Below are 17,382 nucleotides of genomic sequence, written 5' to 3'. Positions count from 1 at the left end.
GGTGGGTTCATTGATAATTTGTGTGAGATTGACGGCATCAAGCTTAGATTGTAGGATGGCCGAGATGTTAAGCATGTCCCAGTTTAGGTCACCTAGCAGCACGAGCTTTGAAGATAGATGGGGGGGGAATCCGTTCACATATGGTGTCCAAGGCACAGCTGGGGCAGAGGGTGGTCTGTAGCAAGCGGCAACGGTGAAATACTTATTTCTGGAAAGGTGGATTTTTAAAAGTAGAAGCTCGAATTGTTTGGGTACAGACCTGGATAGTAAGCAAGAACTCTGCAGGCTATCTCTGCAGTAGATTGCAACACCGGCCTCTTTGGCAGTTAGGGATTGGAAATGAACTGTTTTTTGGGATGTTGAAGAGATCAACAATATTCCTGGAGTGATTGATGCACGTCAGTTGAATCTGTGTGGTGAATTAAGAAAAAGTGAAGAGTATCTGTTCTATTGTTTTTTGATATAGAGTCTCTCCCTACTCAAGTGCAGTCAGATCATTTATCCCAAGACCAATGCAGTGTGATCATTTAAAGCTTTTGGTCATGTTTCAGGTGTTTGCATACTTATTTTCCATCATAGTTTGCAAATAAATTCATTAAAAATCCTACAATGTGATTTTCTGGATTTTTTTCCTCATTTTGTCTGTCATAGTTGAAGTGTACCTATGATGAAAATTACAGGCCTCTCTCATCTTTTTAAGTGGGAGAACATGCACAATTGGTGTCTGACTAAATACTTTTTTGCCCCACTGTACATATATATGAGGTTGGAATAATACTGTGAAAATTATGATAATGCATTTTTAGGTTAAGAGCTGTTTGAAAAGGCTGCATGAAATTAAAGCCTGTTTTGGTGGGATGGAGTTTTGGCCTACCTAGTGACATCACAAGGCGCTAAATTAGTTAATAGACCAGTAAGAAAGAGTTCCAAACCTCTCTGCCAATAACAGTTTGTTTTCCCCTCCCCACTCAGTGTGAATATTCGTATTTTGAAGGATTTTCGAGAAAAACTGTGTGATCCGGAAGTAATTTGTGATTCGTTGATGCTGACCTGGAGTCTTCAATAGGTGGGTTATCTCGGCTCACTTTTATCGAACCGAGCCGTGCTAGGCAGAATATTGTGAAAAGGGTATTCTATAATCTTCTGCAAATAGAAAATAAATGACCCTCAAAAACAACAAATCTCTTGTTTTGCGCATGTCAATTGTATGTGACACTTGAGATAGAGGTGTTGTTCGGGATTGTTCAAGAGCAGCTTCTTTCCGCAGTGAGAAACGAGAGAGGCTTTACCAAACTTCAGAGCCAAATGAGTCCATGCCTGATTTCCCACCAGAGGTGAAAGATCCCAGTAACTTAGACAAATGTCCCTTTTCCAATGCAGGGTTTTACACAATGATGTTGACAAACACTAGATTGATGATGCGTATTGGTTATTGAGAGGCTTTGAAGCTACCGGTCAGCCATGTTGGCACTCCCCAGTAGGAGCAGCCCTCCATGGGAATTAATGGAATTCTACAGTATTTTAATTAAATGACGATTGCAATGAATAAGTTTATATAAGGCAAGATTTGGAGCAATAGGAACAGATGGGCATTTCAACTGCAGAGACTTATGGTCCGTGTATCCCAGGTCCCAGTAACGGTAAGGGAATTCAGGAATTTAAACACTGATCTCATGTTAACAAATGATTAATAACATCACCTCTTATACAATCTACACTCCTGATCTTGTCATTGCAGGATTGAATTGTAACATGTCATTCTGCATTCTTGCCTGCTCCCTCTGTCCATTCTCTCACAGTAAAATTTAAAAACTCCACCAGCACATCAGGATTAGGCATCTAGGAGTTATGTTCTGAGGAATCTGGGGATGATTAACCCCCTTCTTTCAAGCAGCACTAAAAGGATTCCCTATGCACCAATAATCAAAGACCCACAAGTGCACTCATTGTGGGAAGGTTTTCAAAAACCCTGAAAGTACATATAGGAATTCACACATTGGCATTCCATTGTAACAAGTGTGAGAAAAGATTTTCTTCCAGGTGTGGTATGAAATATCAGCATGCTCTCACAGGGGAAAAAACATTCAAATGCTCTCACTGTGATCAAAGATTCATGTGTGCAGGTTCACTCAAATGGCATGTGAGCACACACACACTGGGGAGCGTCCCTACTGTTGCACTATTTGTGGGAAAACATCTGTCCAACATCTAGCAAGACAGATGACGATGCATGCAGGGGAGAAAAACGATTTATGTAGCATCTGTGGTAAGGCATTCCTTAGCTCAGGAGAACTGAGGCTGCATACATGATCGCACACAGGAGAATGTCCCTACACCTGTGAACATTGTGTGAAGGGCTTCAAAGCATCATGCGAACTCACACAGGAGAGCTTCCATACTCCTACACCCTGTGCACAAAACGTTTTACTACGGCAAGAGGCCTTAAACGTCACACGCTTATTCACACTGGCGAAAAACCTCACCAGTGCTACAAGTGTGTGAAGAGATTTTCTGTAAGGGGAAATCTGAAAACACATCTTAAAAGTCATAGATTTTAGGACGGGGTTCTGCAGGCGCAGTCTCGTAGAATTGACTTGAGAATGAAATAAAATAATGAATTAAATAATGAAAACAAGTATTGTGATTAATGATTCCCTGTGCATTTAGTTTAGAATAACCTCAAACCTGTGCACAATGTGAGGGGTTGATCAATACCCTGCTATACTGTTCATATGCTGAGTCCATGCCTCTAGATTCAACCTAGCCCAAGATGTACTCTTATGGAGCCTACCATTATTCCTTAAGGTCCAAATACTGTATGTTATTTTCAGAGATAGACTGGCTCTGGCAGCCAAAACAGCCAAATACTCCATCTAAACGTGAATCGATTCTGAATTGCAATTGTGATACAGTTCTAAAAATATAAAGCCCTTTACTTTCATATGACATCAAAATAATTTCACAAATGCTAAATATAACTTACTGTTTCAACCAGCTTCATCAGCTTTGTACACTTTTTTAACCAGCTTTATCACAGTTGCAGACAATGGTATATATTTTTTGTTGTTGTAAGATTTATTTGATAAAACATAGACAACCTCATACAAACAATCAATCAACTACATCACACCTACCCAGACCCACTAGCACCCCCCCCCATCTCCAGAACTTGCATTACTTTCCTCCACATGGCCTGAAACTCAATTTTGTTTCTCACTGTAGCCCACGCATTTTCAATATTTAATAAATAAAAAATATTTAGATTTTTTCCCATTGTGTTAATGATGGCGGATTGATTGATTTCCACATTTTTTGTATAAGTTTTTTCAAGATGAGTGAAGAGAAGGGAATCGTCCAACCCATCGGGTATCTCACTACATATGCCATGTCTTGAAATCTACATTGTAGTACTTCTGACAGACAACTTTCTAGCTCTACCCACAACTTCCGGACTGTATAGCATTCCTAGAAAGCATGGATTATTGAGTCATTATTAGTTTTCCACTTAAAAACCTCTTTCGGGTTAGGGGGCGGTATTTTCACATCCGGATGAAAAGCGTGCCCAAAGTAAACTGCATGCTACTCAGGCCCAGAAGCTAGGATATGCAGATAATTGGTAGGTGTGGATAGAAAACACCCTAAAGTTTCTAAAACTGTTGAAATTATGCCTGTGAGTATAACATACCTTATTTGGCAGGCGACACCCAGAGGACAAACCATCCAAGATTTTTTTGTTGTTGTTGAGGGGACTCTGTTTTCAATGTGAATCTAGATTTCTGAGGCATCTGGTTGCAGTTCCCATGGCTTCCACTAGATGTCAACAGTCTTTAGAAATTGGTTGATGTTTTTCCTTTGAGAAATTAAGAAGTAGCCCTTTCCTATCTGGGTGTATAGCCAAGTGGACTGTTTTGTTTGGGGGCGTGTGACCTGGTCGCTCCACTTTCATTTTATCCGCTATTTATCCTGTCTTAAATTGTATCGATTATTTACGTTTTAAAATACCTAAAGTTGGATTAGGAAAGATGTTTGAAATGTTTGGACAAAGTTTACAGGTAATTTATTAGGTCATCTGTAGTCATGTTGGGCGAGTTGGAACCGGTGTTTTTCTGAATCAAACTCGCCAAATAAATTGACATTTTGGAGATATAACGACGGAATATATTGAACAAAAGGACCATTTGTGATGTTTATGGGACATTTTGGAATGCCAACAGAAGATTTTCAAAGTTAAGGCAGGAATTATATCGTTATTTCTGAGTTTTGTGTCGCGCCTGGCGGGTTGAAATATGATTGTCATTTGTTTGTATGATGGGGTGCTGTCCTCAGATAATTGCATGGTTTGCTTTCGCTGTAAAGCCTTTTTGAAATCTGACACAGTGGCTGGATTAACAAGAAGTTAAGCTTTAATTTGGTGTATTGCACTTGTGATTGTATGAAAGTTAAATATTTCAAATAAAATAAAATATGCGCTCTGCAATTTAACCGGATGTTGTCGAAAGGTTCCGCTAGCGGAACCCCTAGCCTTAACAGGTTTTAAGACATGGCTCTGCCATTGTGCGGTAGGATTTGTGAATTTTGTCTCTTGTATAATACATTCTACACAGGTTTATAAAACTGGATTCAACATATATTTTAGTTTATATTTTTTTTCTAAAATATTTTCAGTTGGATATGCTCTCATCAAGGTTTTATATACGTATCTTCCCTATCATATGATCATCCTTTTCTGACTCAAATACGATTCCCTCAAGATTGCTCAAACGTCCAAAAGATTTCAAATCCACATTTTGGGATATTTAACTTAAGTTGCATGTATTTGAAACTATACGGAACAGAATATAAAGGCAACATGTAAAGGGTAAGTGTCATGTTTCATGAGTTAAAGTAGAAGATCCCAGAAATGTTCAATATGTTCAAAAAGCTTATTTCTCTCAAATTTTGTGCACAAATAGTTTTACAGCTGTGTGTATTTACACATTTCCCATTGGCCAAGATAATCTATCCACCTGACAGGTGTGGCATATCAAGAAGCTGATTAAACAGCACGATCAGTACTCAGGTGTGCTGGGGACAATAAAAGGCCACTCTAAAATGTGTAGTTTTGTCACACAACCCAATGCCACAGATCTCTCAAGTTTTGAGGGAGTGATCAATTGGCATGCTGACTGCAGGAATGAGCTGTTGCCAGATCTTTTGCCACATAAACCTATGTGTAGAAGCATGTAATTTTAATATGTCTACCATAAGCCGCCTCCAAAGTTGTTTTAGAGAATGTGGCAGTACTTCCAACTGGCCTCACAAACGCAGACCATGTGCAATCACGCCAGCCCAGGACCTCAACATCCTGCTTCTTCATCTGCAGGATCACAAACGCAGACCATGTGCAATCACGCCAGCCCAGGACCTCAACATCCTGCTTCTTCATCTGCAGGATCGTCTGACACTAGCCACCCAGACAGCTGAGGAAACTGAGGAGTATTTCTGTCTGTAATAAAGCACTTTTGTAGGGAAAAACCTAGTAGGTGGGCCTAGCTCCCAAGTGGGTGGGCTTGGTTGGGTCGTGTTCGGAGGACGCATGGCTCTCGATCTTCACCTCTCCCGAGTCCGTATGGGAGTTGCAGTGATGAGACAAGACTAACTACCAAATGGATACCATGAAAAAGTAAAAAATGTATTAGGGCCGAATTCATTCATTTCAATTGAATGATTTCCTTATGAATTGTAACTCAGTAAAGTCATTGAAATGATTGCATGTTGTGTTTCTATTTTTGTTCAGTATATCTACATTAGTCAATCCAAAATAAATGTTTAATTCTGTCATGGAAATACATTTTCTATTCAGTTTTAGCATGTAAATCTTGGTGGGCAAAAAAATAAATAATGTGGGATCCATTCCAGCAAAGCCACAACACAATACAACACTAAACAATACATTAATTGCACTATAATGGTGACAAACGGTGCCCACAAACTGTTAGGGCCTACATAAAGCTGTCCCAACAGCAGAGTCCCAACAGCAGTCCTAACATCTTACCACTGCTACAGCTGGCTATCAGCGGAGCCTTGTCTGGCAGCGAAACAGTTCATTCAGTCTCATTTACTGCCTTTAAAAAAAATAGCTGACATGGCTGACTTGCTTAAACAAATGTAGTTTCGATTGACAATTGAGATGTATAAACTATGGCATAAGGGAATGACAAGCGGATAAGAGGCAATCAGTAATTTTGATTAAGACATTAATGAGCGAGCTAGGACAGACGTAGTCAATGTAACTATTTTTTCAGCACTTTTGAAATGTACAGCTACAGAATTCAGAACATGAGCCATTCTTACAGTGTTCTCCCTGTACACAAGTCAGAACTGTAGGATAAATAAATGGGGCATATAAGCAGACAATGAAAGCTTAGAATGTTTATAATTTTAATCTAGGAAAAGAGACCCTTAATCTTGGGACCACACAGCCACTCCATTGAATAACAAGCTAATGATTGCTTTGCAATGCTTGCAGTTAGCCACTGATTCCTTCCAATGCACTCATTGTTGAATTTGCAATTTCCATCTTGTGTAATGTTTAAGTCCAATAGCCGATGAGCATCAATACGTTTTATCTATAATATCTCTTCGTTATTTATCTTCATATGACAAGGATTAAAAAGGATTTGACAGTAGATTGTGAACTTGATTCTTGACTGCTAGCTAAGATTTTGAAAGTATGATGTTGACATGATCAGTCCAATCAAAACTACTGTAGCTATAACGTGATTTGATGTAATTTTATCTGTGGCCAACGACCTTGAGCCTTCTTGGATGGGCACTTCTAATGTTACTCTATAGCAGCATCCAAGGGGCTTGAATTTTTGAGCTCTACCCTTAAACCTGGCTGTGACGTAGTGTCCCCATGAGTGACCGAACACTGAGCCAATCACAGTGCAATGCTCCGTATTTTCTGCTGGCCTGCCCCACCACCACAGAAAGCACTGAGCTAGGCTGAAACACCTTCATTTTGGAGCTGCCTTACTCAAGAAAACAAACAAAAGAGACCATGTTTGTATGCGGCTTTAACTAAATGAACAAAACTACATTTTACATTGTTTGAAAACTGATATATTTTCTGCCGAAGTCGGTTCCTCTCCTTGTTCGGGCGGCATTCGGCGGTCTACGTCACCGGTCTACTAGCCATCGCCGATCCACTTTTCATTTTCCATTTGTTTTGTCTTGTTTTCCCGCACACCTGGTTTACATTCCCTCATTATTTGGCATGTATTTAACCCTCTGGTCCCCCCATGTCTGTGTGTGGAATTGTTTGTTGTTACGTGTATGTGTACGTCAGACTGGTTTGCGCTGGGTTATGTCAACCCGTATTTGTTTATTTTTCTTAGTGTCGTGTGTCTGGTGACCGTAATAAAGGGCTCCGTTTGCTACCCAATTCTGCTCTCCTGCGCCTGACTTCTCTGCAGTCACTTACACAAGGGCATTAACACTTTTAGGTTACCAACATATGTAATGATTGACATGTTTTCATGAAAAACATTATGATTAATTTATTCTTACCAGTTTTAATCCTTCCACAATATATAGTCCCGACACAAATCTAAGGTTGCTACCCAAGCCGGCTGGTCGTTTGTTCTATCAGTTCAGTTGTCAGAGAAACAACCCAGTCATTCAGTCTTGTTCTGCATCTATGGAAACGACCCAGTTGTTCGTGTTAGGCAGAGCGACACAGGGGAACCCAAGAGAAGACTCAGATGAGGAAACAGGGATGAATTAACCAAAATATTTATTGTTACATGGAGATATGGAGTGCAGATCTGGAGAAGCTTGGATGAGTTGCAGAAAAAACAGATGTGGAGACTGAGGTTGGAGTTAGTTGAGTAGAACAGGGTAAACAGGTCCTGAGGGGAGTCCAAGGTAGTGGTGGTGAGTAATCCAGAGCTAGGTAGTTGGGTGATGTGGAATGGGAAACAGGAGCCAGAGAGCAGTAAACTGCAATGAGAGGATAAACGTGTCAGGCAGGGAAACAGGCACAGCAGAGTAACAGGATCTTGAATAATCATAAATGGCTAGAATCATGAACTGACTGAGCAGAGATTACAATCTGGCAGAGTGGAAGTGGCAGGAGTATTTGTAGAGGTCTTGATTATGGGATGAGTTGCAGCTGGTAGGGATCTGCTCTAACTCCAGCACACCTGTCTCTAACCACACAGAGAGGGAGAGAGTGGACAGGGGGGACTAACTGCAGGTCAAGAAGACACCAGGTGAACACCAAAGCGCGTAGCAGATGTGACAGTACCCCACCCCCCACAGACGCAACCTGGTGCATGACCCGGCTTGTCTGGGTGTGAGGTATGAAAATCCTGTAGGAGGGAGGGATCCAGAATGTGACGACGGGGCACCCAGCAGCGCTCCTCAAGCCCGTATCTCTCCCAGTCCACCAGATACTGCCAATCATGTCAGCGCACATCAAAAGCCACCGGAAGGTATAGGTAGGATGGTCGGGGGTGGAGGAGCAGCTGCAGCAGAGACAGGGGACTGGATCAGACTGGTTTAATTAAGCATACATGGAAGGTAGGGTGAATTTTGAGAGTCTGGGAGTTTAAGATGAACAGCAGAGGGGTTTATGACGCGATCAAACTCAAAAGGGCCAATGAATCGGGGAGTTCGTTTTTTGGAAACCACTTTCAGGGTCCTTACATGAAAGTCATACCTTTTGGCCAAGAGTGTACAGTCGTGGCCAAAAGTTTTGAGAATGACACATTCATTTTCAAAGTCTGCTGACTCAGTTTGTATGATGGCAATTTGCATATACTCCAGAATATTATGAAGAGTGATCAGATGAATTGCAATTAATTGCAAAGTCCTTCTTTGCCATGCAAATGAACTGAATCCCAAAATAACATTTCCACTGCATTTCAGCCCTGCCACAAAAGGACCAGCTGACATCATGTCAGTGATTCTCTCGTTAATACAGGTGTGAGTGTTGACGAGGACAAGGCTGGAGATCACTCTGTCATGCTGATTGAGTTCAAATAACAGACTGGAAGCTTCAAAAGGAGGGTGGTGCTAGAATCATTGTTCTTCCTCTGTCAACCATGGTTACCTGCAAGGAAACACGTGCAGTCATCATTGCTTTGCACAAAAAGGGCTTCACAGGCTGCCAGTAAGATTGCACCTAAATCAACCACTTATCGGATCATCAAGAACTTCAAGGAGAGTGGTTCAATTGTTGTGAAGGCTTCAGGGTGCCCAAGAAAGTCCAGCAAGTGCCAGGACCATCTCCTAAAGTTGATTCAGCTGCGGGATCGGGGCACCACCAGTACAGAGCATGCTCAGGAATGGCAGCAGGCAGGTGTGAGTGTATCTGCACGCACAGTGAGGCAAAGTCTTTTGGAGGATGGCCTGGTGTCAAGAAGGGCAGCAAAGAAGCCACTTCTCTCCAGGAAAAACATCAGGGACATACTGGTATTCTGCAAAAGGTACAGGGATTGGACTGCTGAGGACTGGAGTAAAGTCATTTTCTCTGATGAATCCCCTTTCCAATTGTTTGGGGCATCTGGAAAAAAAGCTTGTCCGGAGAAGACGAGGTGAGCGCCACCATCAGTCCTGTGTCATGCCAACAGTAAAGCATCCTGAGACCATTCATGTGTGGGGTTGCTTCTTAGCCAAGGGAGTGGGCTCACTCACAATTTTGCCTAAACACAGCCATGAATAGTAACCAACACATCCTCCGAGAGCAACTTCTCCCAACCATCCAGGAACAGTTTGGTGACAAACAATGCCTTTTCCAGCAGGATGGAGCACCTTGCCACAAGGCAAAAGTGATAACTAAGTGGCTCGGGGAACAAAACATCGATATTTTGGGTCCATGGCCAGGAAACTCCCCAGACCTTAATCCCATTGAGAATTTGTGGTCAATCCTCAAGAGGCGGGTGGACAAACAAAAACCCACAAATTCTGACACACTCCAAGCATTGATTATGCAAGAATGGGCTGCCATCAGTCAGGATGTGGCCCAGAAGTTAATTGACAGCATGCCATGGCGGATTGCAGAGGTCTTGAAAAAGAAGGGTCAACACTGCAAATATTGACTCTTTGCATCAACTTCATATAATTGTCAATAAAAGCCTTTGACACTTATGAAATGCTTGTAATTATACTTCAGTATTCCATAGTAACATCTATGGTAACCCAGAGCAGACTCAAAAGGAGACAAACGCCTCATCAGGTATATGAGGGTGTTGTGGGCATATTCCACCCAGAGTAGCTGGGCACTCCAGGAGGAAGGGTTATCCGAAGACACACAGCGTATTGCAGTTTCTAACTCCTGGTTGGCCCGCTCGGTCTGGCCGTTGGTCTGGGGGTGATATCCAGACGAAAGGCTAACATTAACACCCAGAACTGTGCAGAAGGCTCTTCATACCTGGGATGTAAACTGGGGTCCTCTGTCAGAAACAATGTCACTAGGGTTGCCATGAAGCCGCAAAACATGGGATACCAGCAGGTCCGCAGTCTCCGGGGAGGAATGAAGCTTGGAGGGGAATGAAGTGAGCCGCTTTGGAAAATCGGTCAATAATAGTGAGGATAACTGAGTTACCATTCGATGGGGGAAGCCCAGTGACGAAGTCCAAAGCTATGTGTGACCAGGGGCGACTGGATATGGGAAGAGGACGAAGCAGACCAGGTGTAGTTTTGGTGGAGATTTTGTTCAGAGCACAAATCGAGCAGGCTGAGATGAATTCCTGAGCGTCTAACTCCATTGTCGGCCACCAAAAATCGCTGATGCAGGAAGGCGACAGTCCGGTTTATGCCAGGGTGACAGGTGAGGTGAGTAGAATGGGCTCATTGAAGATCAGAACGAACTGAATCTGGCACAAACAGAGCCTTACAAGGACCGTTTCTAGGATCAGGCTGGTTCTGCTGAGCCTGACGAACACGGGACGCAATCTCCCAGGAGACAGCAGCAACGATGCAGGAGGATGGCATAATGGTTTCTGGCTTGGAACTTGTGTTGTCTGCGGTGAACTGACAGGAGAGGGCATCATGCTTGGTATTCTTAGATCCGGGGCGATAAGTGAGTGTGAAGTTGAAACTTCCAAAAAACAATGCCCACCTGGCCTGCTGAGAGTTCAGAAGTTTGGTGGTCTGGATGTAGGCTAGAGTTGTATCATCCGTCCACACAATGAAGGGAAAGACCGAACCCACTAACCAGTGACGCCACTCCTCAAGAGCCAGCTTAACAGCCAGGAGTTCCCGGTCACCTATGTCAAAATTTCTCTCTGCAGGTGGGAGCTTGCGGGACAAGGCACAAGGATGGAGCTTCTGATCAGAGGGAGAATGTTGAGACAGGACTGCACTTACCCCGGTGTTGGAAGCATCCACCTCGAGAACGAACTGGAGTTCTGGGTCTGGCTGAGTAAGGATTGGAGCAGAAGTGAAGCGGTGCTTGAGTTCCCAGAATGCTGCCTCTGCCTCAGGGGACCAGTGGAATGAGTGGAGGTGGAGGTTAGAGGAGCTGCCAATGATTGTCACGGATGAATTGTCTAGAAAAATTGGCATACCTCAGGAAACGCTGCAATGCTTCAGATTCGCGGGCACAGGCCACTCTGACTGCCCTAAGCTTGGCAGGGTCCATTCGTAGCTGTCCTTGAGCAATAATGTAATCCAAGAAGGACAGAGGAAACATGACTCACATTTCTCAGCCTTAAATAGCTTATTCTCCAACAGCCTTTGGAGAACTTGGTGGACGTGTAGCTTGTGAGCCTCTAGGTCCCTCGAAAAAAAATAAGAATGTCATCCACATAGACAAAAACAAAACATCCCTCAGGACATCATTAACCGGGCTCTGAAAAGCAGTAGGGGCGTTAGTGAGACCAAAAGGCATGACCAAATACTCAAAATGGTGTGTTGAACGCCGTTTTCCACTCGTCTCCTTCTCTGATGCGGACAAGGTGGTAGGCATTCCGGAGGTCAAGTTCAGTAAACACTGTAGCGCCATGAAGGGGGGGAAAAGCAGCACTGATGAGTGGCAAGGGATACTTGTTCCTGACAGTGATAATATTCAACCCATGGAAGACTATGCATGGCCTCAGTGACCCATCCTTCTTCTTGACAAAGAAAAACCCAGCTCCCACCGGAGAGGAAGGCCGAATATGTCCGACAGCCAGGGAGTCCTGGATGTATTCTTCCATGGCCTCTTGCTCAGGCGAGAGGTTATACAACCTGCTACTAGGGAGAGGAGCTCCAGGATGAAACTCAATAGCACAGTCGTACGGCCGATGAGGCGGCAGAGATGGGGTGTGGTGCTTACTGAATACATGAGCTAGACCGTGATATTCTGGAGGAACAGAAGACTAGTCTGGGGGTGGTTCTGGAATGGACTGGGGTGCAGACAGGGCAGGATAAGAGGAACAGTTCTCTCCAAAACACGGAAGAGTAGCTTTCCATTGAGAGCGTTGGCATCCAGAGGTGAATCGAGTGAAACAGTGTCTAGACTCAACTGATTAACGACCCCTCGGTCCAGAAAGCGCTCGCTGGTGCCTGAATTGATGAGCAGGCAGAGGAAAAGCCTGGCTCTGCCAAACAAGGTTGGCCTCAAGCAGGGGTCTGGGAGATGATGGGCAGGCGATTTGGCTCAGTATATCCCCACTACTGCTGAGCCCCCTCTTTTGCTGTACACAGGGGACAAGTAGAGAGCAGGTGACCAACCTGGCCACAATATAGACTGCTCCTATTACTGATACACCGCTGCCTCTCCTCTGGAGATAGATGGGTATGGCCGAGCTGCATGGTTTCAGGATTAGAACATGCCTGGAAATGTGATGCAGTCGGAGAAGGAGAGCAATCACGGAAACGATTGTCAATGCGGATAGTGAGATACGATGCGATCACGGAAACGGTTGTCAATGTGGATAGTGAGAGAAATTAGTTACCGTAATTAGTTACCGTAGGAGAAGCAAATAGCTGACTGTCTCTCCCAATACCACAGTGGCCCAGGAAAGTGCTACTCCACAAAGGCAGCCAATCAAAAATAAATCTTGCATAGGAGTAGGGCTGTTACTCAAATACTAGTGAACATTGCACAAGAAAGGCTCTGCAAGTGCCAAGATTACCATCATAGCGCTCAGGAGTCGGAACAAAGGGCTCCCGGGGAGGAGGAGAAGGACTCGAGACTGGTTGTGAACTCCAGGCGGAGGTTTGGTCCTGCAGGTCAGACTCCTTGAAAACTCCTTCATGTTCTCTAGCAGGGCTTTCAGGGCTTTGTCATGTTGCTCAAGAAGGGTGCCTTAACCAACAAGAGTTTGGTGAAGAGTAGTGGAGTCTGCTGTGTTAATCTCTTGGCCAGATCGTACTGTTAGGCGGTGCGACACAGGGGAATCCAAGAGCAGACTCAGATGAGGAAACAGGGATGAATTAACCAAAATATTTATTGTTACACAGGGAGATATGGAGTGCAGATCCGTGGAAGCTTGTACGAGTTGCAGAAAAAACAGATGTGTCAGGCAGTGAAACAGGCACAGCTGAGTAACACGAACTTGAATAATCATAAATGGCTAGAATCATGAACTGACTGAGCAGAGATTACATTCTGGCAGAGTGGAAGTGGCAGGACTGAGTATTTGTAGAGGTCTTGATTATGGGACGAGTTGCAGCTGGTAGGGATCTGCTCTGACTCCAGCAAACCTGTCTCCAACCACACAATCACACAGAGAGGGAGAGAGTGGACAGGTGGGACTAAGTGCAGGTCAAGAAGACACCAGATGAACACCAGAGGGCGTAGCAGGAGCAGATGTGACAGTTCGTTCTAAATGTTCCATTGCCATATTGGCTGGAAACGTTCTTGGAAAGACAGTACCGTGCAGTATCAAAGAGCCCTCGCCATTGCTCGATCATCCTATTTTTCCAACTTAATTGAGGAGAATAAGAACAATCCTACATTTATTTTTGATACTGTTGCAAAGCTAACTAAAAAGCAGCATTCCCCAAGAGAGGATGGCTTTCACTTCAGCAGTGATAAATTCATGAACCTCTTTGACGAGAAGATCATGATCATTAGAAAGGAAATTACGGACTCCTCTTTAAATCTGTGTATTTCTCCAAAGCTTTGTTGTCCTGAGTCTGCACAACACTGCCAGGATCAAGGGATCAAGGGATACACAAGTTTTTTAATACTATATCTCTTGACACATTGATGAAAATAATAATGGCTTCTAAACCTTCAAGCTTCATACTGGACCCTATTCCAACTAACCTACTGAAAGAGCTGCTTCCTGTGCTTGGCCCTCCTATGTTGAACATAATAAACGGCTCTCTATCCACCGGATGTGTACCAAACTCACTAAAAGTGGCAGTAATAAAGCTTCTCTTGAAAAAGTCAAACCTTAACCCAGAAAATATAAAAAACTATTGGCCTATGTCGAATCTCCCATTCCTCACAAACATTTTTTGTGCAGCAACTCACTGCCTTCATGAAGACAAACAATGTATACGAACTGCTTCAGTCTGGTTTTAGACCCCATCATTGCACTGAGACTGCACTCGTGGACGTGGTAAATTACCTTTTAATTGCGTCAGACCAAGGCTCTGCATCTGTCCTCGTGCTCCTCGACCTTAGTGCTGCTTTTGATACCATCGATCACTACATTCTTTTGGAGAGATTGGAAACTCAAATTGTTCAACATGGACAAGTTTTGGCCTGTTTTAGATCTTATTGGTCTGAAAGACATACGTTTGTCTCTGTCCATGGTTTGTCCTCTGACAAATCAACTGTACATTTTGGTGTTCCTCGAGGTTCCGTTATAGGACCACTATTGTTTTCAGTATATATTTTACCTCTAGGACACGAGGACAAAACAAAAAGTTAGGTCTAGGTCCCAAGAAACAAAGAGATCTTCTCTTGGATCTGACAATTAATCTTGATGGTTGTACAGTTGTTTAAAATAAAACTGTAAAGGACCTCAGCGTTACTCTGGACCCTGATCTCTCTTTTGACGAACATATCAAGACTGTTTCAAGGACAGCTTTTTTCCATCTATGTAACATTGCAAAAATCGGAAACTTTCAGTCCAAAAATGATGCCGAGAAATGTATCCTTGCTTTTGTCACTTCTAGATTAGACTACTGCAATGCTCTACTTTCCGGATACCCAGATAAAGCACTAAATAAACTTCAGTTAGTGCTAAACATGGCTGCTAGAATCTGGACTAGAACCAAAAAAGTTTATCATATTACTCTAGTGCTAGCCTCTCTACACTGGCTTCCTGTTAAGACTAAGGCTGATTTCAAAGTTTTACTGATAACCTACAAAGCATTACATGGGTTTGTTCCTACCTATCTTTCCGATTTGGTCCTGCCGTACATACCAACACGTACGTTCTGGTCACAAGACGCAGGCCTCGTTATTGTCCCTAGAATTTCTAAGCAAACAGTTGGAGGCAGGGCTTTCTCCTAAAGAGCTAAATTTTTCTGGAATGGTCTGCCCATCCATGTGAGAGACGCAGACTCTGTCTCGACCTTTAAGTCTTTACTGAAGACTCATATCTTCAGTAGGTCCTATGATTGAGTGTAGTCTGGCCCAGGGGTGTGAAGGTGAACGGAAAGGCACTGGAATGACGAACCACCCTTGCTGGTCTCCACTGGGATTCTCTGCCTCTAACCCTATTACAGGGGCTTAGTCACTGGCTTACTGGTGCTCTTCCGTGCCGTCCCTGGAAGGGGTGCGTCACTTGAGTGGGTTGAGTCACTGACGTCTCAACGTCAACAGCGAAGAGGCGACTCCGGGATGCTGACCTTCTAGGCAGAGTTCCTCTGTCCAATGTCTGTGTTCTTTTGCCCATCTTAATATTTTATTGGCCAGTCTGAGATTTGTCTTTGCAACTCTGCCTAGAAGGCCATCATCCAGGAGTCGCCTCTTCACTGTTGACGTTGAGACTGGTGTTTTGCGAGTACTATTTCATGAAGCTGCCAGTTGAGGACTTGTGAGGTGTCTGTTTCTCAAACTAAACACTCTAATATCCTTGTCCTCTTGCTCAGTTGTGCACCGGGGCCTCCCACTCCTCTTTCTATTCTGGTTAGAGCCAGTTTGCGCTGTTCTGTGAAGGTTGTACGAGATCTTCAGTTTCTTGGCAATTTCTCACATGGAATAGCCTTCATTTCTCAGAACAAGAAAAGACTGACGAGTTTCAGAAGAAAGGTCTTTGTTTCTGGCCATTTTGAGCCTGTAATCGAACCCACAAATGCTGATGCTCCAGATACTCAACTAGTCTAAAGGCCAACTGTATTGCTTCTTTATTTAGCACAACAGTTTTCAGCTGTGATAACATAATTGCAAAAGGGTTTTCTAATGATCAATTCGCCTTTTAAAATGATAAACTTGGATTAGCTAACACAACGTGCCATTGGAACACAGGAGTGATGATTGCTGATAATGGGCCTCTGTACACCTATGTAGATGTTTCCTAAAAAATCTGTCTTTTCCAGCTACAATAGTCATTTACAACATTAACAATGTCTACACTGTATTTCTGATCAATTTGATATTATTTAAATTTTTAACAAACTTTTTAATGGTAGTGTACATTTGAATTAAAGCTTCTAAAATGGTCATTCATCTCGTTGTTTCTAATTACAGTGTTTGTGTCTTTACCTTTGAAAATTATAACTGGTTCATCGTGCATTCGTTTTGTGAGAGCTGTGAGATACTGTAATTACCAGGTTTATTTGTCATTAAGTAGTATGCTTTATTTGAGATTAACCTGTAGTTGTTGGCTTTCTTCATAAGTAAAAGATCATATTACTGCTTACGTTCTGAAATTGTATTTTCTTCTTTACCCCGTAAAGATTTTTTATGGTCTTTTTCTGAGATAGTGATTCCTTATTCTTTCGTTTTAATTTCTAAATCAGATTTAACTTTAGCAGAGTATAACAATTAGTAAATGAAGAGTAAATTATAATCTCCTAATGCTCGCCTTATAGGCATCCCAAATTATATTGGGGATCGGCTTTTCTCTGTCCTCTGTGTCTACATGTGTAATTGTGAAGGTTTTCATTTTTTTGTTTAAGTATTTAATGCATTTAGGGCCCAGAAGATGCACCCTGTTCATTCTCCAAATTCTGTCGCCAATTGTATTTTCTATTGGTGTAATAAACATGATACCGGAGAATGATCCGATATCACTATATCATGTTTTTATCCACTAAATTGTTGAGTGCATTTAAAAAAATAAAAATGTAGTCAATTCTTTAATAGTTTTTCTTACTTTGAGAAAAAAAATTATAGTATTTTGTAGTTAATAATAATCTCTAGGTGTCCTGTAAATAATTTGTAGAGATGAAAATGTTCAGCCTCTTTGGAAGCTTTTTATTACTACGTTTATCAGTCTTATCGAA

The sequence above is a fragment of the Oncorhynchus kisutch genome, linkage group LG15, assembly GCF_002021735.2.
Source record: "Oncorhynchus kisutch isolate 150728-3 linkage group LG15, Okis_V2, whole genome shotgun sequence".
Lineage (NCBI taxonomy): Eukaryota > Metazoa > Chordata > Actinopteri > Salmoniformes > Salmonidae > Oncorhynchus > Oncorhynchus kisutch.
The sequence above is the reverse complement of the archived record's forward strand: the minus strand, read 5'-3'. Positions refer to the sequence as shown.